We start from the raw sequence: 24,046 nt of genomic DNA, 5'->3' as shown, positions 1-24,046 counted from the left end.
ATCCCTTGTTTTTTATTTTTATTTTTTATTTTTTCCTGTTTTTCGTTTATTACATATTTTTCTTTCTCTCTCTCTCTCTTTTTTTTTTTTTTGAGACGGAGTCTCACTGTATTGCCCAGGCTGGAGAGCAGTGGCGCGATCTCGACTCACTGAAGCTCCGCCTCCCTCCTGGGTTCACACCATTCTTCTGCCTCAGCCTCCCAAGTAGCTGGGACTACAGGCACCCGCCACCTCACCCGGCTAATTTTTTGTATTTTTATTAGAGATGGGGTTTCACTGTGTTAGCCAGGATGGTCTTGATCTCCTGATTGTGTGATCTGCCCACCTCGGCCTCCCAAAGTGCTGGGATTACAGGCGTGAGCCACTGTGCCCGGCCTATTATACATTTCTCATCACAACAAAAGAAAACAAGAAGAATATTTGCACAGAGTCCCACAACACACTGTGTCCTCTCCACGCGTGCAGAAATAGTTTTGACCAGGTGGTAATTGCAGCTTTCATGATTCTGTTTTTATTCTTTGCAGTGTTTTCCTATGTTGCCACATAACACCCCTGATTATTTTAACAGCCACATGACAGTTTGTGCATCAGCTCTTCAGGAGCAAAAGACCATTTAGTGAGATGAAGGCATTTTTCCTAGACCACAAGTCTATGTTTTTATTTGTGGGATTTTTCCCGGCACAGCGAAGGCCAGATCAGGACAGCTAGAGTGAGGAACCCGGAGTTGTCTCCACAGGAAGGGATGAGAAGCACAGGATTCCCCCGGTCCTGAGAGCCATCCCTGGGCATGGCCTGTTGGTCCAGACACTGCGTGGGAAGTCACCTACCAGGCAGGCACATAGTGACCAACTGGCAGCCCTGTGAGGCTGACCCTGTGGGACTGGGGTGCAGGCTGCCTGCCACACTGCTGGTTCTTGCCCAACACAAGTCCCAAGAACAAACCAGAAACGTGGACCCACAGGAGGTCCTCAGCTTAACAGAACTGAGCTCCCCTTGTAAGAACAAGGGGTCTAGGCCGGGTGTGGTGACTCATACCTGTAATCCCAGCTACTCTGGAGGCTGAGGCAGGAGAATCATTTGAACCCGGGAGGCAGAGATGGCAGTGAGCCGAGATGGTGCCACTGCACTGCAGCCTGGGCAACAGAGTGAGACACCATCCCAAGAATAAAAAAAGAAAAAAAGAACAAGGGGTCTGGAGGGTCTTGGGTCCACATGCTCTGGGTGGTGTGTGGTGTCCTGGGTTTGCAGGAATTTCTCTGTCCCTCTGTAAGATGGGCGTATGGCAGTGTAAAAATGAGCCATTGTTCATGGTGCCTTGAGAGCATCCGGGCAGAGTGGGGTCTGTGGGTCAGGGCTCGGTGAGAGAGGTGCCCGTCGGAGAAGGGAAAAAGTGCTCGATTGCTAGTTTCTACCCATGTCGACCTCCTATCAGGGACCGCAAGGGCAGAGAGTAGAGAAGCACCAGCAAAGAACTGGCTGGGACCCAGGAAGGACTGGGTGGGAAGAATCCCATGGCCATAGGAGAACATTTATTAAAAGCAAAAAGGTTGCAATATGTTGCAGGGTGAGAAAAACACACCTAAAACAACAGGCATGGTAGAGTCTGATTAAAAAATAAAAAGCACATGTAAATACTGGAGTAGTAGAATGGTACCAGCTGGCATGAATAGAGCAATAAGGGGGAGTTGGGCCATGGGTGTATTTGTGTCCCACGGAATTCTCTGGCAATGCCAAAGGAGGCTCAGCTAGAAGATGTAGAAGATGTCCACTTTACAGTTGAGGGTAAGAGGCCCCTCGCTTGAGGCGTGGGCCGAGGCTTAGACCTCGGTTTTGGCACTTAGGGACATCCTTTTCCTTCAAAATATTTTCTCTTCATTGCTTTTGCTTGCTTGCTTTCTTTCTTTCTTTCTTTCTTTCTTTCTTTCTTTCTTTCTTTCTTTCTTTCTTTCTTTCTTTCTTTTTCTTTCTTTCTTTCCTTCTCTCTCTCTCTCTCTCTCTCTTTCTCTCTTTCTTTTCTTTCTTGCAGAGTCTCTCTGTCATCCAGGTTGGATGGAGTGCAGTGGTGCAACCTCGGCTCATTGCAACCTCCGCCTCCTGGGTTCAAGCGATTTGAACATCATACACATACTGCTGAGACCAGCTCAGCTGGGGAGACCCTAACTCAGCAGCGCTAGAGGAATTAAAGACACACACACAGAAATATAGAGTGTGGAGCGGGAAATCAGGAGTCTCACAGCTGTCAGAGTTGAAAGCCTCGAACAGAGATTTACCCACATATTTATTGACAGCAAGCCCGTGATAAGCATTGTTTCTATAGATTATAGATTAATTAAAAGTATTCCTTATGGGAAATAAAGGGATGGATAGTTATCTGCAGCAGGAGCATGTCCTTAAGGCACAGATCGCTCCTGCTATTGTTTGTAGTTTAAGAATGCCTTTAAGCGGTCTTCTGCCCTGGGGGGGCCAGGTGTTCCTTGCCCTCATTCCAGCAAACCCACAACCTTCAGCATGGACGTCATGGCCATCATGAACATGTCACAGTGCTGCAGAAATTTCTGCAGCACTGTGGGCTGGGGGCCAGTTTATGGCTAGATTTTGGGGCCTATTCCCAACACATACTACAACACAACACACACCACATAAACCATACATGCACCATGCATACCACACACTACACATTGCACACAAACCCCCGTATCACACACACATCATACACAACACACAACATACCACATACACAACACAACGCATCCATACCACACCACACAAAAACCACAAAACATACCATACACACATCACATCCCACACACAACACACACACACAACACAACACACATACACTACAAAGCGCATCACACACACCATACATCAGATACACCATACAAAGCCTACCGCACATACACATACCACATGTACATGTCACACGCTGCACACACACCGCACACACGAGCATGCACAGCGCACACACACGTCACACACACGCACAGGCACGCACAGCCTCTGCACCAAGACTTCTCTAAGCAAGAGCCTATTTCCCACTCTACCCTCCCTAAGCCTGGAGGAAAGTGCTCACACCTAAAAAGGCGTTTCCTTGTGGTGAAGGAGCAAAGAAAGTTCCTGCTGCCCCGGGACACTCTAGAAAAGTCTGACAGAGGTAATGGCTCCCGGTAGAGGGGTCAGGAAAAATAAACAGCATTTCCCCTTGGCCTGAGGGACCCGCTGGGCCCGCAGCCCCCAGCGCTCGTTGCCATGGAGAGCGGCCTGCGCACCCGGGCCGGCGCCCCCAGCCCTCCCGCGGACTCTCCGCGGGCGGCTTTGTCAGGGCTCAGCGCGTCCCTGCAGCTGCGAGGGGAGGAGGAGACGCGGCGGCTGCTGTGGGTGCCGCGGACCTTCGGGGCGGGCCGGGGAGGCGGGACCGCTCCTCGGAACCCCAGAGACTTAGTGCTGGGCTGATTGGGGCGGGAAGCGCAGCGCGGCCCTCCGGGTCCCCAGGGAGACCCCAGCCTCCTGCCGCCCACTGTGAGCGACCGCTCCGGGGCTCCTCTGGAAGCGGCTCCGGCAAGCACCGAGCTCGCCTGTGCAGAGCTGGGGGAGCCTCCGACTTCCCTGTTTGCTTTGTAAATGGTTTCCGTCCCTAGAGGAAGGCGGTGAGTAGGTTCATTGGAAAAGGTGGAGATTTTCGTTGGTTTCAGGTGGCTTTGAGATCCTGTGTGGGGTCATTTTTCTGGGCGTCCGGGGCTGAGCAGGGCTTCTCCAGGGGGCGGGCTGGCGGGAGCCTTCTGAAGAAGGAGGAGGTGACTGCCTGGTGTCCAGTTTGAAGAGGGGTTTTAATCAGCTTTCTGCCCCCACCTGAGCACAGCCCAGGGGAGACTGAGCTGAAGAAGACCACCTTGGCAGTCCTCGCGGTGGGTCCTGGGGCCCTTGGCTCTGGAACAGGATTCTCCAGGATACCTACTGAATGAGAAGTGCTAGGCTGGACTGTGATGAGACCTGTTCTATTTCTGGATTTCTCCACCCTTGCCCATTCTTCCCATTTCTTTTCAAATGGATGGGAAAAGAAAATAGTCTGCTTGAAAAAAAGAACACATGTTATTGCCTGGGCGATTGCCATGGCAACGGAGACCCCATGTCAGATGCTGGGATTGTCTTTTCTTTTTGTTACCTTACTCTTACCACTCGGCATTTCCCCTAAGTGTCACCTCTTGTAAGGGAGAACATAAAACCAGGGTGAAAGCGGGTGCTTTGGCGCTGCTAGGCAAAAGTTTGAGGTTTATTAAGACCTCCGGTTCTTGGGCTAGACATGGGTGGAAAGAGGCCGCAAGGCCGGCTGTGCCCCTTTTCGTGGTTCGTGTCTCTGGTCCTTGCGGATCCAGGTTGTCCCGGCTCTTTGACTGCACGTTTCCTGTGCTCTGTGTCTGTGAATTGGGACAGTTAGAATGTTGTCATTTTCTGGGATGGCTGGGAAATACAGGTATCATTGCCTAAAATCAGTTTGAAGTGTAAACAATGAGTGTGTGTGTGTTACATCTATGTATGTGTGTGCACAGGATTTAATGTTGTGAACTATTAGGATGACAGCAAACCCCAGCCCCAGTGAGGTGGACCCTCTCTTTCATATTGTGCAGAAAAGTTACACATTTCTCAGCAGCAGGGGAACCTGGCTGCTTTCTGGCTGCTGCCCATGGCTCTTCTTCCCAGGCCCTTGTGTTGGGGCAGCGGGTGGTCAGCTGAAGGCCAGCTGGCTTTGGACACAACGCCTTCTCTGTGTTGTGCCCAGGGTCCCAGCTCATTCACTGAGAGTCAGCGGCTCACACCATCTGTTCTGGGTTTGGGCTGTGTCCCAAGTGCCCCTCCTCATCCTCAGACCTCAGGACTCACTGGGCAGAGGTTGGGCTGGGGCTGGAGGCCTCAGTTTCCTTATCTGCAAAATGAGGGTTATGACAGCTCATCCCTGGGGCCTTTAGTTGGGCTCCTGGGGGATTGTAGGCTTCTCCAAGCCCATCATGGTACTGGCTTTTCTCTGGACACCCCAGAGAGGGGGTCACACATGATCTGGGGGAGGTCAGAGCAGGACACATCCTCCTGTCACCATGGAGCACATGTGCTGAGGGACTGGTGCCTGGAAAGGGAAGCAATGTGGAAGGAAATCTGGCCCCATCCTGTGGACCAGTGCCTCAGTTTCTCCATTTGTAAGTGGGGTCATGTGTCACCCCCTGGTGGCTTGCTCTTGGGTGAAAGAGCCGAAGACTGCATTTTCACTGTGTGTGACCTGTATGGAAGCCTCTCATCCGCGATAGTGACAAGCACCTGCCAGTCTGCAGTGGGGCATCCGTCCACTCTGGCTATGGGGGAGATGTGGGCCCATTTCCCCATTATCCCTGCGTGTCCAAGCTCATGAGCACCAGTGCTGACTCAGCCCTGCAGCGTCAGTTCAGCCTTGAACTCATTGTCCAGGACATCCCAAGGAGGGACATCCAGTATCTCTCCTTGAGGGTCCCACCCTCAGGGACAGGATGGGTTTGGGTGGTAGCCATGGCTCTGCAGTCTCAGGTTGCCCAGGGCCACCAGGCAGCAGCTCTTGGCCCTGAGTGTATCTGTGTGGGCCAAGAAGGGGCGAGGTGCTCGTGTGTGCAGAAATGTGCCAGTAAGGACAGGGGAGACTCAGGCTTCCTCCACAGCACCCTTGTCAGAGTGTGCCTGTGAGGGGTGGGGCTCCCTCCTCGCACCACAGCCCTCTGAGGAACTTCCCTGTCCTGTTGGCCAAGGAGCTCTGTGCCCACCGGCAGGGGCTCAACTAACCAACCAACTAACCAACTAACCAAGCAACGAATTCATCAACTCCCTTTCTCTTCTGTTTTCTCCTTTTCCTCCTACTCCCTTCTTTTCCTCCCTTCCTTCCCCCCTCTCTTCTTTCCTTCCTCTTTTTTTCCCTTTTCTCCTCCCTTCATCTGTTTACCTGTTATTCCAGAAAGCCCTTCATCTGTTTACCTGTTATTCCAGAAAGGATCTGGTTCAGCATAGAGTGCAAAGGATAAAAAGAAGCAGATGGGGCTGGGCATGTTGGCTCACGCCTGTAATCCCAGCACTTTGGGAGGCCGAGGCAGGTGGATCACGAGGTCAGGAGATCGAGACCATCCTGGCTAACACGGTGAAACCCCGCCTATACTAAAAATACGAAAAATTAGCTGGGCATGGTGGCGGGTGCTTGTAGTCCCAGCTGAGGCAGGAGAGTGGCGTGAACCCAGGAGACAGAGGTTGCAGTGAGCCGAGATCGTGCCACTGCACTCCAGCCTGAGCGACAGAGCGAGATTCTATCTCAAAAAAAAAAAAAAAAAAAAAAAAAAAAAAAAAAAAGAAGAAGCAAATGGGTGAAAAGTAAGAGCAGGAAGAGCAGGTTGGATTTGCCAGACAGAACTTGTCATGGGGATGACAAAGTCTGAGGACACTGAGCAGGCCCCATGCAGCTTGGCAGTCCCTGCTCACAGAGGCCTGGACTTGGACCAACACTCCTGGGCCCCTGACTGAGGGTGGGGAAAGAAGGGGTCACACATGATTCAGGAGGGGTTCATTCAAGGCTGGCAAATGTAGCCCGAGTCCCTTCTGACCCCTGGTAGGGCCCTCATGAACTGTGGAGGCTGTGGTAGTCTGTGGCTAGGGTGCCTGGTGACATTTGCTCTAAAGAATTAAATCCAGATGCAGATGAGTCCACCCAGGAGGGATCTGTGGATGACAGCCGCTAAGTGACCTGGGGACAGCTGCCTTTTCTGCCTAGGCAGATGGAAATGGAGCCAGGATCCTTGTTTTGCCACATCCCCTGCATGCTGACGAGGAGACGGGCAGCAGATGTGGCCCCATCAGCGCTGGAGATTTGCTTCTCCCCGAGATCTGGCTGCCCCTGGCCTGCTTGGGCCCTGAGGAGAATGAGGAGAGGCAAGGGTGCCTAGGAGAAAGGTTACAGAGGTGGAGGGAGCCCTGCAGGCTGAGGATTGTGGGCAGGGGCTACTGAGACACCAGGCTGCTCTGGGGGTCCCGCTCTAGGTCTAGTGTGTTCATGAGGGAATTCCAACAGGCCTTTTAGGAATGTGGGGCTTTTAGAAGGAAAATGGTGGCCGGGCGCGGTGGCTTATACCTGTAATCCCAGCACTTTGGGAGGCCGAGGTGGGAGGATCACAAGGTCAGGAGATCGAGACCATCCTGGCTAACAGTGAAACCCCGTCTCCACTAAAAATACAAAAAAATTAGCCGGGCGTAGTGGCAGGCGCCTGTAGTCCCAGCTACTCAGGAGGCTGAGGCAGGAGAATGGCGTGAACCTGGGAGGCGGAGCTTGTAGTGAGCTGAGATCCAGCCACTGTACTCCAGCCTGGGTGACAGAGCGAGACTCTGTCTAAAAAAAAAAAAGAAAGAAGGAAAATGGTATATAGCATACTAATATGTGCTTGTTGAATGGATACATGAAGAAGGCCTTGTATTTTTCTGGTTACTGATATCCAGTAATTCTAAGTATTCCTAGCTTGTCTTCTCTGGATAAATTATTTTGCTTTTCAGAATATGCCAGCTAGACACAACCCGTAAGGCAGAATTTTTCACTGAAATGTGTCTTACATGGAACTTGTAACTTCCTAAAATAAAGTTATGTAGCCGAACAGGATGGCTCATGCCTGTAATCCCAGCACTTTGAGAGGCCGAGGTGGGTGGATGACTTGAGTCCGCAGTTCGAGACCAGCTGGACAACATGGTGAAACCCTTCTCTGCAAAAAAATACAAAAATAAGCCACGTATGGTGGCACACGCCTGTAGTACCAGCTACTCGGGAGACTGAGGTGGGAGGATTGCTTGAACCCAGAGGTTGAGGCTGTAGTGAGCCATGATTGTGCCAGTGCACTCTAGCCTGGGTGACAGAGTGAGACCCTGTCTCAAAAAAAATTGATTAATTAATTAAAGTTGTGTAGAGTTGGCGAGACGTGGGGTTGTGTCTAAGCATGCTCATGTTCTTGGTCCTTGAAATGTTGGTGCCCGCAGGATTCATGTAGCTGCAGAGGTGGTAAACTGAATGAATAAAACTGTGGCCTTTGACCATGCAAAGTGGGTGCAAAGTAGGCTTGGGGGGATCCCAGTCAGAAGACCCTGACTTTACAGCCACAGAGAGGATGCCCCTGTCCCCCGGTTCCAGGGCAGGCAAAATCTGAGGGGCTAAGATCTTCAGTGGCAAAAGGGGCATCTGGTTCTTTGACCCTCTCCCTGATCCTGCTTTTAAACAAGTTCCAAAAAATTTTGTCTGCAAAACAAACTATGCTGCATAAGGAATAATTCGTTGCCCTAATTCGTCCATTAGACTTCACACTTGACTCCCCACAGGCTTCTTAATATCCCTGGTTTCCAGCTCACGGGAGTCGATGCAGGGGGTGACCACAGCATATCTCTGTTTATTTTCAAGTATGCAAAGGATACATGCATATATCATTGTTGAAAGTCAAAAAAAATTTTTTTTTGAGATGGAGTCTCGCTCTGTCACCCGGGCTGGAGTGCAGTGACATGATCTCAGCTCACTGCAAGCTCCGCCTCCTGGGTTCCCACCATTCTCCTGCCTCAGCCTCCTGAGTAGCTGGGACTACAGGCGCCCACCACCACGCCCAGCTAATTTTTTGTATTTTTTAGTAGAGACGGGGTTTCATCTTGTTAGCCAGGATGGTCTCGATCTCCTGACCTCGTGATCCTCCCACCTCAGCCTCCCAAAGTGCTAGGATTACAAGTGTGAGCTGCGGCGCCCGGCCCAAAAATCAAAATGTTTTAAAGCCGAAGCGCCCCCCACCCCATCCTCTACCCTCCAGTCCTAAGGCCCTCCTTAACATGAAGGTTGAGCAAGTGTGGCTCAGATCTCTCCTTCCTTCCCCCTCTTCCTCCTTCTCTTCCTTTCTCTCTCCCTCTCTTCTTTCTCTCTTTCCTTCTTTCTCTCCTTCCTTCCTTTTCTCTTTCCTTCCCTTTTCCCCTCCCTCCTTCCTTTTTTTCTCCTTTAGAATAGTGCTGCTGTGATCACCCTTAGGTGCCTCCAATTCTAACCTTTCTGGTTACTTTCTCCCCCCAGGTCTCCCAGCTTAGCATCTGCCCTTAAAGGAAACCTAAATGAACATGTGCTGTTGCATTCTGAATAGCCTCTGGTTGATCAGGAGCTTAGACTAAGGACTGAATAGTAAAGGGTGGATCCAAGTGATTGTGAGAATACCATTTGGCAGAATGTGATGTCTGGATTGGACATGGAGTGCATAGGAAGGGACCCCGCACTTCCCTGGGTATGTGAGTGTTTCTGGTTGACGCTGTGCAGCTGCCCCATAACAATGCTGGAATTATCCTTTATTCAGGGCCTGACTGAGTGGGGGCGTGGCCACCCCTTTATTGCCTTATTTTTTTAATGTATATCATTCTCTATTTACACATTGATAATTTTTTCCGACAGGGTAAAAAAAAAAAATGCACCAGCCGCAGCACTTTCGTGTAAGTATAGACACATCAGAGCTCTTTGTTAAGAATAAGAAACAATCGCTCCCACTTCAGGCTCTAATGTTATCATAGCCAACTGCCAGAACCGCTCTGTGATTACGTCTCCTGAGTGGAAAACCCTCAAAATGCCTCTTGGTCTAAGAGTTTGAAGCTGGGATTGCCTCTCCACTTTGGCCAAGATGACTAAAGCATCACATATTTTTAGAGCAACTTTTAAGAAGTGAGGTGTGGTGAGTGATGACTAGAGAGCTCCTTGCTGCTCACACTATAGCATTTTACACGCATTTTCCCAGGGAGCCCCCAGGAACCTGGTGTCCAGGGATATTTTCCTCGTGTTGGGGTGAAGGGGCTCACACAATGTCACCTGCACGCGGGCCTCACAGTTCCAGATCTGGGCTTGTCCACCCTCCCAGCTGCCTGCTCAGGAGGAAGGCAGGTAAAGTTAAGGGCAGTGCCAAGGTTTAGGAAATACTGTCTGTCTTTGGATCAAATGTAATTTCAGTTTAAAGTAACCTAGAAAATGTTTTGCAAAAAATGTGTTTTCAGAAAGCAGAATTACACTCAGTATCCCTTCTTTTTTTGGTTTGTCAACCACATCTTTCCTTAGAGAGATTTAGGACAGCTAAGTAGAAATTAAATTTTCCATATGTAAACAGGCATGGAGACAGCTGGCTTTCATTGGGCAATAGTTCCCAGCTGGGAATCTCCAATGAGCAATGAGCGATTTTGATTCTTGTATTTTTAAACAGGTTGGCTTTCCTCCCAATTGCAAATATAAATGTTCCTGGTAGAAATTTATATGTTACTGAGAAGCATCAAGAAGCAAATGAAAATTCCCAGAAGCTCACCACCCAGAGACGGTCACCCTCAGGGTTTCACACAGCCTCTGTCTGGGGAGCTTTCGTTTCCTTCGGTCTTGTCTATTGTTAGGTCACATGTTCAGTAGGATTTGTCTTGGAGCCTGAACGCTGACAAAGGTGCACCACCCCCCAACCCCATCCAAAGCCACATGGGAATGACTCCTCTGGCCCCACCCACTTCCTGCCCTGGCTAGTGTGTTATTTTTGTGGCTTTCCCCTGTCTTGTCAAAAGAATGAGAGTAACTCAACGTGGATACTTAGTCCAAACCTTGGGTCTCAAGCGTTCTGGGAAGGATCCAAGACCTGTGGTTCTCGGTTCCCAAAAGCAGGCAGGTGATTGGAGAAGCAGCTGGGCTCTGAGTCCTGTGCCCGTGTGGCCCAAGTGACTGGCTGTGACCCTAATAAGTGAGCAGAAGGGAAGGGGCCGGGGTCACCTTGCACAGGAGGAGTGGCAGCCCTAAGTGTCTCTGCAGGCTAGAGCCGCTCCTTCCTCAGGGGCCATCTCCCGACCCTGCCGAGTATTCTTGTGTCCTAGGAGCCGCTCAGCAAATGGTTGTTGACTGACTGAGTGACAGCACTTTGGCCTCTCTGAACCTCAGTGTCCTGGTTATTGAATGGGACTCTTACTTCCAAGCTCTTTACTCCCCTGAGCCCCTGGTCCCCTGGTTCCCCTTTGTCCTGCACCTCAGGCTGTGTCCTAGAGACCAGCCGCCTCAGCTGCATCTCATTAGGCTCTGAGTGTCGTGGCCTTAACAGTTCCTCCACCTCTCTGAACCACAGCTTTGTCTTCTGGAAAAGGAGAAATGAGAGGATGCTTGGAGCATCGTTGCCTGCATTCATGGAACTCATGGTCTGCCTGGAGAGTGATGGTGATATGGTGTCTGTGTGTCCAAGAGCCAGCTGCACCCAGAGGGAAACTCTAAAGCTGGTGTGGCCAGGGGCGGCCAAGAAGCAGAGAGAACAGGGTCCGTGACGGTGGGGAGAGGTGCTCCCAACCATTGCTGAGGCCAGGAATGAGGCTGGGAGGCTGCAAGGACCGGGTTCCAGCCGGGCCAACTCTGAGATGACGCTGAGGATTCCAGCGTTACTGTGAGTCACTTGTCGGCTCACTGCTTCTCTTAAGAGCCAAGGGATGGCCAGGCGCAGTGGCTCACGCTTGTAATCCCAGCACTTTGGGAGGCTGAGGTGAGGTGTAATCACCTGAGGTCGGGAGTTCGAGACCAGCCTGACCAACATGGAGAAACCCCATCTCTACTAAAAAAAAAAAAAAACAAAAAAACCCCCCAAAATTAGCCAGGCATGGTGGCGCATGCCTGTAATCCCAGCTACCCAGGAGGCTGAGGCAACCTGGGCAACAAGAACAAAACTCCCTGTCAAAAAGACAAAAAAAGAAAAAAAGAGCCAAGGGATGCCACTAGCTGGTTGTTTAATTAAACTTTTTATTTTGAAATGACTGTATCGACACATAACAGATAATGCAGAGACACTATGGGTCTTTACCGAGGAGTTCCCAGTGGTGACAGCTTGCAAAACGATATAGCTCGGACATTGACACTGGTACAGTCAAGACACAGAGCAGCACCAGCACAGGGAACCTCCTGCAGCCCTTTGATGTCCACACCTGCTCCCTGCCTGCCCCTGACAGCAGCCAATCTGTTCTGTTTCTACAATTTTGTCATTTTGAGAATGTTATATAAATGGAATCATATAGCATGTAACCTTTTGAAATTATCCTTTTTCCACCAGCATAATCCCTTGGGATTTGTCTAAGGGAATTCATCCAGGGGAATCATCACACAGCTCGGCTGCTGTGTGTGTCAGTAGTGTTTCCTTGTTATTGCTAAGTGCTGTTGTGTGGCATGGATGTACTATAGTTCATGTGTAAATGGCAACACAGTTTTCATCTCCGTGTCTGCATGTTCATTGCCAGTATATACAAATTCAAGTGATTTTTGCGACTTGATTTTGTATCCCTGACCTTGCTAAATTCACTTACTAGTTCTGGGAGGTTTTTTTTTTTTCTGCTTCTTGGCATTTTCTTTGTAGACAATCATGTCATCTGCAAACGTGGACAATTTTATTTCTTCCTTTCTGCTCAGCATGCATTTTCTTTTCTGTTCTTGTTTTATTGCGCTGTCTAGAACCTTCTCCACTATGTTGAATAAGAGTGGTGAGAGGAGGCGTCTTTGCCTTGTTCTCACTTTGGGGGACTATTATGGGCCTGACTATGTCCCTGCAAAATACATGTTGAAGCCCTAATCCCTAGGACCTCCGAATGTAACTGTGTTGGAGACAGGGCCTTTAAAGAGGTAATGAAGTTAAAATGAGGTGCTGAGAGTGGGTGCTGATCTGTCATGACTGGTGTCCAATAGGAAGAGCTGAGGACTCACAGAGGGACAACCACGTGAAGACACAGGGAGACGATGGCTGCTTGTAAGCCAGGGAGAGAGGCCTCAGGAGAAACCAACCCTGCCAACACCTTGATCTCAGAGTTCCAGCCTCCAGGAACATGAGAAAGTAAATTTGTGACCTTTCGGCCACCTAGCCAGTGGGACTTTGTTCTAGCAACCACGATAAACTAAGACACTGCCCTCCAGAGCAACACAGGGCACCTCTGTTCTGACTTCAGAAACTAGTTCCGCCTGTCTTTGAACTTCATCTAACAGTCTTTTGTGTCTGGCTTCGAGATCCATCCATATAATAGCTTTTTTTTTTTTTTTTTGAGGCAGAGTCTTACTGTGTCTCCCAGGCTGGAGTGCAGTGGTGCAATCACAGCTCACTGCAACCTTGACCTCCAGGGCTCAAGCAATCTCCTGCCACAGCCTCTGAGTAGTTGGGACTACAGGCACATGCCACCACACCCAGCTCTACATCACTGTTATGTCAGTGGCTTACTCCTTTTTATTGCTGAATCCTGTTCTATCTATATTATGGCTGCACCATACTTTGCTTATAACGCATTCTCCGGTTGTCGGACCCTTGGGTCGTTTCCAGCTTCGAGTTATGAATACAGCTGCTCTGCACATTTGGGTGCAGGTCTTTGTGTGAACAGATGTTTTCTTTTCTCTTGGGTAGATACCTAGAAGTGCAATTACTGGGTCATAGGGAAGGTGTATATTTAACTGTGAGAAAATGCCAAACAGTTTTCCAAAGTGGTTGTGCAGTTTTCTGCTCCCACCAGCATGAGAGTTTCGCACTGAGGGTTACGTTTGCGCCACATCCTTGCCAGCACATGGCATTGTCAGTCTTTTTCACTGTAGCCATTCTGCTGGGACTGGAATCATTCCTCAGTGCGGTTTCTAGTTTCCCTGATGGCTGCAGTGTTGCCCACCAGCTCGTGTACTTACTGTCTATTTAGGTAACTTAAGTCAAATGTTTGTTTTTTGTTTCTCATTTTAAAAATGGAATTGTTTGTCCTTTTTTTAATTATTGATTTGTAGGAATCTTTATGTATTCTGAACACAAATCTTTTATCAGATATATGTATTGCAAATATTTTCTCCAAATCTGTGATTTGCCTTTGAAATTTTCTTTTCTTTTCTTTTGTTTTTTTTTTTTTTGAGACAGAGTCTCGCTCTGTTGCCCAGGCTGGATGCAGTAGCCTGATCTCTGCTCACTGCAGCCTCCACTTACCAGGTTCAAGTGATTCTCCTGCCTCAGCCTCCAGAGTAGCTGGGCTTACAGGTGTGTACCACTATGCCCGGCTAATTGTTGTATTTTTGTGGAGATGAAGTTTCACCATGTGGGCCAGGCTGGTCTTGAACTCCTGACCTCAGGTGATCTGCCCACGTCAGCCTCCCAAAGTGGTGGGATTACAGGCATGAGCCACAGCACCCCGCTGCCTTTGAATTTTTTTTTAAATATTTAATTTTTTTTTTTTTTTTTTTTTTGAGATAGGGTCTCATTCTGTCACCCAGGCTGGAGTGCAGTGGCATGATCTCGGCTCACTGCAACCTCCACCTCCCAGGTTCGAGTGATTCTCCTGCCTCAGCCTCCCAAGTAGCTGGGATTACAGGTGCGTACCACCACACCCAGCTAATTTTTGTATTTTTGGTACAGACAGGGTTTCTCTATGTTGGCCAGGCTGGTCTCCAACTCCTGACCTCAGGTGACCCGCCCTCCTTGGCCTTCCAAAATGTTGGAATTACAGGCGTGAGCCACCATGCCTGGCCTTAAAGACTTAACTTTTTTAATGGCAGTTTTACATTCACAGTAAAATTGAGAGGAAGGTACAGAGATTTCCCATATATTCCCTGACCCCACACATTCAGAGACACTCCCTTTATCAGCATCCTCCCCAGAGGAGACGTTTGTTGTAACTGATGAACCTGCCTTGACATATCATTGTCACTCAGAGTCCATATGTGGCCGGCCTTTTCATGTTCCTAATGGTGCCTTTCCATAAGCAGAAGTTTTCTGTGTTGATGAAACATATTTTCGTGTTGAAGAAGTTGTTTACCAAGTCTTTTGTGTGTGTGGCTTAGTGCCTTTTATACCCTAAGAAATCATTACCAACATCAAATTCATGAATATTTTCAGCTATGTGTTTTTAGAAGCTTTATAGTTTTAGCATTCACAATGGAGGTTTTGGTTCATTTCTAGCTATTTTCTGTGTGTAGTGTAAGTAAGCAGTCAAGGTTCATTTCTTGGTACGACTATCTAAATGTTCCATCACTGTTTGTTGAAAGGACTTATCTTTCCCTATCGATGTGTGCTGGCACCGTCATTGAAAATCAGTTGAACAAATGAATGAAAATCTATTAGTTCATTGATTTCCATTGATTTATCCTTATGTTGATACCACATTGTCTTGCTTTTGAAATTTATTTTATTACTTATTTATTTTTGAGACGGAGTCTTACTCTGTCGCCCAGGCTGGAGTGCAGTGGCGCCATCTTGGCTCACTGCAACCTACACCTCCCGGGTTCAAGAAATTCTCCTGCCTCAGCCTCTCGAGTAGCTGGGACTACAGGCGCCCACTGCCATGTCTGGTTAATTTTTTTGTATTTTTAGTAGAAACGGGGTTTCACCGTGTTGCCCAGACTGGTCACGAACTGCTGAGCTCAGGCAATCCACCCACATTGGCCTCCCAGAGTGCTGGGATTACAGGTGGGAGCCACTGCGCCCGGCCGAAATTTATTTTATTATAATAATTATTTTATTAATGAAAATAATTACTATAATAATATTATTTTAGTTAACAAAATATAATTACTATAGTAAGTCTTGAAATAGGGTAATTGGTTGAACTAGTTCTCTGTTGTTGGACCTTCAGCACATCTCTGACATTGGGCAAGGCTTGGTGGCTCATGACTGTAAATCCCAGCACTTTGCAGGGCTGAGGTAGGTGGATAGCTTGAGCCCGGGAGTTCAAGGTCAGCCTGGGAAACATAGCCAGAGTCCGTCTCTGCAAATGATAAAAACTTAGCCAGGCATAGTGGCACACCTGTGGTCCCAGATACTCAGGAGGCTGAGATGGGAGGATCCCTTGAGCACAGGAGGTCGAGGCTACAGTGAGTCGTGATCGGTCCAGTGCATTTCAGCCTGGGAAACAGAGGGAAACTCTGTCTCAAAAAAAACCAAAACCAAAAACAAACAAACAAACAAACAGCCCTAATAAGACTGTACAAAATGTCCTTGCTCATTTGTGTGGGTGTTTTGGAAGGTCGACGGCTGAAGCGAGTGTCCCTTATGTCTGCATGTCCTATGTCCTTGTGTCCCCATGCCCCCAAGTCCCCACCACAAGTCCAAGGCTCACGTCCCCACGTCCCCTGTACCCCATGTCCTCATTTCTCTATGTCCATGTGGCTCCACATTCCTCATGTCTGCATTTTCTCATTCCTCATGTCCCCATAACCTCCACATCTCGATATTCTTCATGTCCCCATGTCCCTCACATCCCCGAATCCCTGTGTTCCCGTGTCTCCATATTCCCAAGTCTCCATGTCCTCTTGCCCCATATCTCCATATTCTTTGTGTCTCCATGTCCCATATCCCCATTTTCCCATGTCATGTCCCCGTGTCCTCATGTCCTCATGTCCCTATGTCTTCAAGTTCCCATGTCCACTTGTCCTCACGTCCCCATGTCTCCATGACCTCCACTCCCCATGCTCTCATGTCCCTAGATGCCCATATCCTCATGTCCTCTATGTCCTGTCGTCATGTCGCCATGTCTGCACGTCTCCATATCCCTCGTGTCCCCAAGTCCCCCATCCCCACATCCTCATTCCCCCATGAGGACTCCTCCTATCCCCACATCCTCATGTCTCCCATAAACCAGCCCAGAGCAGGGTTTGCCTTCTGCTGTGTGCTTGGTAAATATGAGCTGCCTTCCTCCTTAAACCTTCCACTTAAAGGCCGCAGAATCACCATGTGTAAGATGGCTTCCCTGAAAAAATGCATCCCAAGTGTCACTATTAGACGTCAGGTGGACACTTTCCCCCACAGCGAATAAACTGGTAGCAACCCTGGGAAGGAATGGGGTGTAACGGTCAAGGCCAGCTGGCTGCTGTAGCAGTCCCAGGCTTAGTCATAGTCCAGTGCTGGCAATGGGAGAGTTGTGGGGGCTCTGTTCCATGCAGTCAGATGGGGAGCACTCACCCACCAGGAGAGAGGCCCAGGGAGAGCACTCACCCACCAGGGGAGAGCCCCTAGGCCAGCTGAGAGAAATTAGGCCAGGAGATGCTAAACAGGGTAGAGCCCCTGGGCCTCCCTCCTGGTGAGTGGGTGTTCCCCTTTGGCCTCTCTCCTAGTGGGTTATCCCCCCAGGTCTCTCTCCTGGTGGGTGGACCCTCTCCCCAGATCTCTCTGCTGGTGGGTGGACCCTCCACCCAGGCCTCTCTCCTGGTTAGTAGATGCTCCCCCTGGGCCTCCCTCCTGGTGAATGAGTGCTCCCCCTGGGGCTCCCTCCTGGTGAGTGAGTGCTCCTCCAGGACTCTCTCCTAGTGGGTGCTCCCCCTGGGCCTCCTTCCTGGTGAGTGGGTGCTCCTCCAGGCCTCCCTCCTGGTGAGTGGGTGCTCCCCCTGGACCTCCCTCCTGGTGAGTGGGTGCTCCTCCAGGCCTCTCTCCCAGTGGGTGTTCCCCGTGGGACTCTCTTCTGGTGGGCGGGCACTCCCCCTGGTTGAGAGTTCTCTGCCCGTAGGCTCTCTCCATCCTGGCCTCTGTGGTCACACACAGGTCCCTCTGGGTCCTGGACTTCACAGCTCCTCTACCTGGCCATTGCCAGCTTTCCTGGAAGACAGGGCTGGGGGTCCCTGGGAGAAAGCAAGAGTCCTGGGGAAACCCCCTTTCTTATCAGAGGCACCCACCCCTCATGAAGTGAGCCGCCTGGGGGAGGATGAGCAGTACCTCTGAGGGACAGGCTGAGGGACACTGGAGGCACAGGGCCTTCTCTGCAGAGCCTCTGACTCCATAAAGTTATTCAGGGGCTTTGAGATTGAATGGCACCCATGGATTATCACTGTGGCCCCCAGGAGCCCTCCATGGGTTGAGTAGTGTGGCCAGGAAAGCCTCTTCAAGGAGAGGGCAGAGAGCTGAGGGGCCTGAGTGACCCAGGGGACAGTGGTCCAGGCTGAGGGAGTAGCAAATAGAAAGGCCCTGAGGCAGGTGCCTGCAGGAGCCCTCCAGGGTAGGAGACTCATTTGAGCCATTGGAACATGAGTGAAATAATTGGTTAAAGAAATTGGAATATGTGTTACTACTTCCTGGTGGCCACTTCTCCCCACCAGGCTGATCCCACCATCCCCCAACTTCAGGTCACCCGTTGCCCTTTTTCCTGATGAAAATACTACATCACTGTAAAGCAACAGTAAACACTTAACTCTAGTTTTGATGGGTCAGGAATTGAGGTGTGGCTTGGCTGTGGCTTGGGGATCTCTCATGAAGCTGCAGATGGTGGCTGGGGCTGCAGTGTCATCTGAAGGCCTGACTGAAACTGAGGATCATCTCCAAGGTGACTTATTCACTCACTGCAAGTTGTTGCTGGCTGCTGACTGGGGGCCTCAGGTCCTCTCCACATGGGCCTCTCTGCAGGGCTGCTTGAGCATCCTCACAATATGGCAGCCGGCTCCCCCAGAGTGGGTAATTCAGGAAGGAAAGGGAAAAGCTGCAGTGTTATGTATGGCCTGGCCTTGGAAGTCACCTTCATCATTTCTGTAATGTTCTATTGTACAGTAGTATCCACAGGTCAGCTCTATTCACAGTGGGAGAGGCAGATGACCAGCAGTTGATGATGACTGGGCCATCGTGGGGCTGGCTGCCACAAACATGTTTCTTTTTGAATGATGTCACTCCCAGGTGGAGGCACCTCTTCCTCCCACTCACCCCCACCAGGGATGACAGGACACTTGGCCTCAGTTCTACTTTCAAGCCACAAACCCCTCCCCATCCTCTTTTTGTCCTTCACCTACCACAACCCCTCACCTTTCAGGTCATCACAGCCAGCCTGCCGCTGTGTTGCCAGAATTTATCTTGACCTTCTTAGGACGACAGTTGTGTATTCCTGGTGGACGTGGGTTTGTGTCCCTGGTACTAATGGGACCCCACTGCTGGCCTTCTGGTACAGGGGACGTCTGTAAAGGAGAAGGCTGAACCAGGTGGTGGTGGCAGGCACTGCTGTCCTTCCTGGCCTGGGCTGGCAGCATCTGGATGGTCCAGGGCTGTCTCCTCAAGGGGCAGGAGCCAAGACTCCAGGGCCCAGGCATTGACGGCACAGCAACGGTGATTCAGATGTTGGTGGCTGGGATCCCTTGAGTACCTACCGTGGGCAAAGCCCTCATTTCTTACAAAAACTCCACCATGTGCATCCCACATTTTCTCCATTTCGTGGAGGAAGAATGGAGGCTTCAAGAAGTTCATCAATGCCTGGGCGTGGTGGTTCATGCCTGTAATTCCAGCACTTTAGGAGGCCGAGGCAGACAGATCACCTGAGGTCAGAAATTGAGACCAGCCTGGCTAACAGTCTCTACTAAAAATACAAAAAATTAGTTGGGCATTGTGGTGGGTGCCTATAATCCCAGCTACTCGGAAGGATGAGGCAGAAGAATCTTTGAAACCGGAAGGTGGAGGTTGAAGTGAGCTGAGATTGTGCCACTGCACTCCAACAGAGTGAGGCTCCGTCTCAAAAAAATAAAATAAAATAAAACATAAAAAAGAAGAAGTTCAGCTATGTGGCTAAGGCCACAGCACCCATGCATCTGAGCTCAGGTGACACTGTCCACTCCATCCTTGTCACAGCTGGGTGTAGCTCTGCATCCTTACGCAGACAGGGAACTAGGGGACAAACTCCACATCACCTTGGCCTTTAGCTTTTGGGAGGGGGGGCACACTACTGTGTCCCGAGCCTCAGTTTCCCTGTTAGATGGGGATAACTATACAGCCCCTCACAGGGGCATGAAGGGGCCTGATAAGCAACCACCCACAGGGCACCTGCGGCAGTGCCTGGCACAGGGAAACTGAGGCCTAGAGAAATTGCTTTTATTTATTTATTTATTTATTTATTTATTTTTATTTTTATTTTTTATTTTTTGAGACGGAGTCTCACTCTGTCGCCCAGGCTGGAGTGCAGTGACCGGATCTCAGCTCACTGCAAGCTCCGCCTCCCGGGTTTACACCATTCTCCTGCCTCAGCCTCCCGAGTAGCTGGGACTACAGTCGCCCGCCACCTCGCCCGGCTAGTTTTTTTGTATTTTTTAGTAGAGACAGGGTTTCACCCTGTTCGCCAGGATGGTCTCGATCTCCTGACCTCGTGATCCGCCCATCTCGGCCTCCCAAAGTGCTGGGATTACAGGCTTGAGCCACCGCACCTGGCTGCTTTTATTTATTTATTTATTATTTTATTTTTATTTTTATTGAGATGGAGTCTCTTTCTGTCCCCCAGGCTGTAGTGCAGTGGCACAATCTCAGTTCACTGCAACCTCCACCTCTGGGGTTCGAGCGGTCCTCCTGCCTCAGCCTCCCTAGTAGCTGGGATTACAAGCATGCGCCACAACGCCCAGCTGATTTTTGTATTTTTAGTAGAGATGGGGTTTCACCAAGTTGGCCAGACTGGTCTCAAACCCCTGACCTCAAGTGATCCTCCCTCCTCGGCCTCCCGAAGTGCTGGGATTTCAGGCATGAGCCACCATGCCCAGTTGAGAAATTGCTTTAAAAAAAAAAAAGAATTTAAGGCTGGATTAACAAGCTTTATTAAAATGGAGTCAGACTTTGCACTCTAAGTCCTTCAGGACCCGGTGTTATTATTTATTGATTCTCTCCCTAAAACAATGAGGGTGTCCTCCTGGTGGGGCTGCTTAGCAGGGCAGGTGCTGGGCCTGTTGGAGCAGCACTCACGGGTCAGGTCTCCCAGGAAACATCTTGAAATATCTATTTGCTGGAGGTCTCTTCACTTTCTAACTTGTGACCATTTCATTGTTCCCAACCAAGAGGGTCTGAGGAAGCCTCTGATGGTGTTTCTGGTCTCACTCTGGGCTTGTCTGGTCTAGGGCCGGCCCCCTCACTCTCTGCTGGGCCCCTCCTCCCTGAAGATCTACACGGCAGATCTACTCACAATAGTCCACCCAGCAGAAGCAGGAGGGTGGTGGTTGTGGGTCCTCTGTGCGCAGCCCTGTTAACCTTTAAACCAGCACGGCTTCCGCGGCTGTGAGCCGAGCGCCTGGTCAGTGGAGAGCTGTGGATTGCATGCTTGTTTGCTGTTGCCCCCGCCACCCTGCAAGTTGCACCTTCTAGAACCAGCAAGCCAAGCTCCTCTCACCCCAGCAGAATGATGCGGAAATGCAAATACACCATCATGTTGTGACCCATATTGCGAAAATTAGAAAGAAGGAAGTTGTGTTTCGCTATTGCACGAAGTTCAGCCCGGAGGAGAAACTCGCTCGCCTTCGGAAGACAGGTGAGTGGGGCCGGCCCTGAGGTCTTGGCGGAGCCCCGAGATCTGACTGGTTTTGTGGAACTTTGGGGTGGTGGGAGCATTCAGGGCAGGAGCCATTTGAGGGAGACGGATGTTTTCAAGGCAGGAAGTGGCTGTGGTGGCACGGAATGGTGTCTTGTTTTTGTTCTGTCGTCTTTCTCTGGGTTCCTGGAGCGTGATGTGTAAAAATTCAGAGTTATTATGGGCCTCAAATGGCAAGCGTGAAAAGCCTTTGTCAACTGCCTGGGACAGTGCTGGGACAGTGTTGCCTATCATCTGGGGGTGGCTCAGGCTCTCACAAGATGAACGGTGCCTGCCTGTGTCCCCATCAAAGTCTGGCAGGGGCCCAAGTCCAAGGCTGACCAGATACAGGGAGCCTTTTTCCATCGGCTGGCAGTGCACCAGCCAGGGCATCGAGACCACGGCCAGACCCTCTCATGTCACCCAGGCCTCGGGGGCTGGGGGCAGTGTGAGCCTTCCTCTGCCTGAGCAGAGGTGGGTGGTCCCAGACGTGTCCTGGGGCTAGGCTTTCCCACACAGTGTGGCTCCAGAAGCTTCCTCTGCACTCTGCAGTTTAGATATTAGCAGATGTGGGCCTGTGTAGCATGGGGCTATGAGGAAGGAGTGCCGCGCCCACTGAAGCCTTCTCACACCCCGTGCAGTGCCTGGCAGTGTGGGACAGTGGCGGGGCCACCTCAAGAGGTGCGTGGACTGCTGGCAGGGTCCCAGCGACAGTGGCGGCACAACCCGACGCCACCGTGATTGTGCCCACTGTGCAGAGGGGGCCCGAGGGGCAGGGTCATGTTCGGGTCGCACAGCATGGCCACACTCATCTGTAAAGTGGGGACTGAGTCGTGCCAGGCTCACTGTAGTTCGGGACTGGACGTGCTCAGCAGGTGCCGCTGCCATTCAGATCAGTGCTTGCCAATGCCCAGGGCAGATGCTGGTCAGCCATTCTTGCAGGGAGAAAACTGAGGCACGGAGCTGACTTACCCTGGGCCCCCCAGCCTGCAAAGTGTCTGACTGAGCCCCAGTACAAATCTTCACCACTTGCTCCGCGGCCCCAGAGCTGGGTGGGGCTAGCCAGCTGCATGTGAAACGGAGGAAGTGGTTTGTCCCCAGCTGGGCTGTTACAGGAGGCCCCGGCTCCACTCCTCAGGGGGCTGAGGTCCGCGTCTACACAGAAACCAGCACTCCGCCATGTGCAAGACCCCTCGGAGCTACAGCAGGCTGAGTGCCCTGCACACAGAGGCCTGCAGCTGTGTTGTGCAGAGGTGAGAGCTGAAATGACCTTTTCCTGAGAAGCCGCACTGCTGTACAAGGACGGGCCTGACCTTCCTGGCCTGCACAGGTCTGCGCCCCTTGAGGATTCCCAGGTTAGTCCTTGGACTGAAAGAGTGACCCGAGAGTCACTGGTGCATGTGCTGGGAGCTCCCAATGCATCCTCCCCACCTGCCCCGATGGGTCTATCAGGAGCCCTGTTTACAGATAAGGAAACTGAGGCCCCTCAGTAAGGGCAGTGCTGGGCAGGTGTGAAACCTAGACAAGGATGAGACTGGGCTTGTGGAACAAGGAGTCGGCGGCAAGCATGTGCTGAAAACAATGAACAAGGACAAGAGGAAGAGCAGCCGGGCACTGTGGTGCCTGCCTGGCCCTGGGCGGGACAACCATCAGCTGTGGGGACTGAGCCAGTCAGGAAGGAAGCAGGACATGAGGACCTTCATTCATCCCTTACATTTCTCCCCGTGTGCTGCCTTCTCTTTTCTGCAGATATTGTGGGTCCTGGTAGGTGACAAGGGGCCCATTGTCTGAGGAGGGAGACAGGGACATGAGACTGCCACGGTTGGATCTGGCTGGCTGCAAGGACAGTGCAGGGCAGGCCCTGTGTGAAATGGGGGCTGCCACGTCTGGGCCTGGGGACAAGCTGCCTGATGCCTGGTGACACGAACTTGCACCCGTGGTGCCTCTGTCCCCACATGTAAGACGAACATGTGAGCTTCCCTACTCCCTCCTTCTGAGCTTGCCGCCTGCCGGTGAGTGTCCCTGGTCTCAGGAAAGTAGCCCACAGGCAAATGGTTGCTGCATTTTCCCAAAAGCAAGTATTGAACTCCTAACAATAATCCCAGCCCTCCAGGATGGGGCGCCCCACTCTGTGTCACAAGGTGTGCTGTCCCCCAGCCCCACCCCCCAGGTGGGGGCACCGCAGACTCAGGCCTAGAGGCTGCACCCGTGGGTCCTGCCCGGGGCCCACCCCACCTGGGGGTCTGTGTGAGGCCTCTGCCCAGGGTGCCAGTCTTCTGAGGAGCAGCGGTGGCTGTGCATGTGGACCAAGGAAGGAAGGCAAGAGTGCGTGAACAGGGGCTGAGCTCCATAGCCTCAGAAAGGGACACTAACGATCCCACCTCCCCCTGGATGCCCCCAGCTGGGCAGGGAGGTTGAAAAGGAGGCTGGCCTGGTGCAGGGCCTTGCCCTTCACACCTTGTCATTTCGGTATGAATGCAAAAAGCTTCTCATGCAAATCTTCTGAAATCCATACCTTTAAAAAAAGTTTTCTTTTTTAAAATGGCAGTAAAATACACATAACCTAAAGCATAGCACTTTCATCTTCTTTTTTTTTTTTTGAGATGGAATCTCACTCTGTCTCCCAGGCTGGAGTGCAGTGGCGTGATCTCGGCTTGGTGCAGCCTCCACCTCCCGGGTTCAAGTGATTCTTCTGCCTCAGCTTCCCAAGTAGCTGAAATTACAGGTGCCTGCCACCAAGCTGATTTTTTTGTGTTTTTAGTAG

At 50.9% G+C, this 24,046-nt stretch overlaps 1 protein-coding gene across 6 annotated transcripts in view; it reads left to right on the top strand.

Moving 5' to 3' along the window:
• Nucleotides 1-3,004: 3,004 nt before the first annotated feature.
• The window catches only part of FGD3 (FYVE, RhoGEF and PH domain containing 3), an 85,552-nt gene continuing 64,510 nt past the window's right edge, over nucleotides 3,005-24,046 (top strand). The window contains exons 1-3 of one of the 6 annotated variants that reach the window (XM_073021443.1): nucleotides 20,669-21,243; nucleotides 22,421-22,637; nucleotides 23,032-23,294. The gene's annotated coding sequence lies outside the window, so the exon portion shown is untranslated. The other 5 variants (XM_073021444.1, XM_037998632.2, XM_007969766.3 and 2 more) reach the window with 5 other exon arrangements.

The sequence above is a fragment of the Chlorocebus sabaeus genome, chromosome 12, assembly GCF_047675955.1.
Source record: "Chlorocebus sabaeus isolate Y175 chromosome 12, mChlSab1.0.hap1, whole genome shotgun sequence".
Taxonomy (NCBI): Eukaryota; Metazoa; Chordata; class Mammalia; order Primates; family Cercopithecidae; genus Chlorocebus; species Chlorocebus sabaeus.
This window is presented reverse-complemented; position numbering and strand designations above follow the sequence as displayed.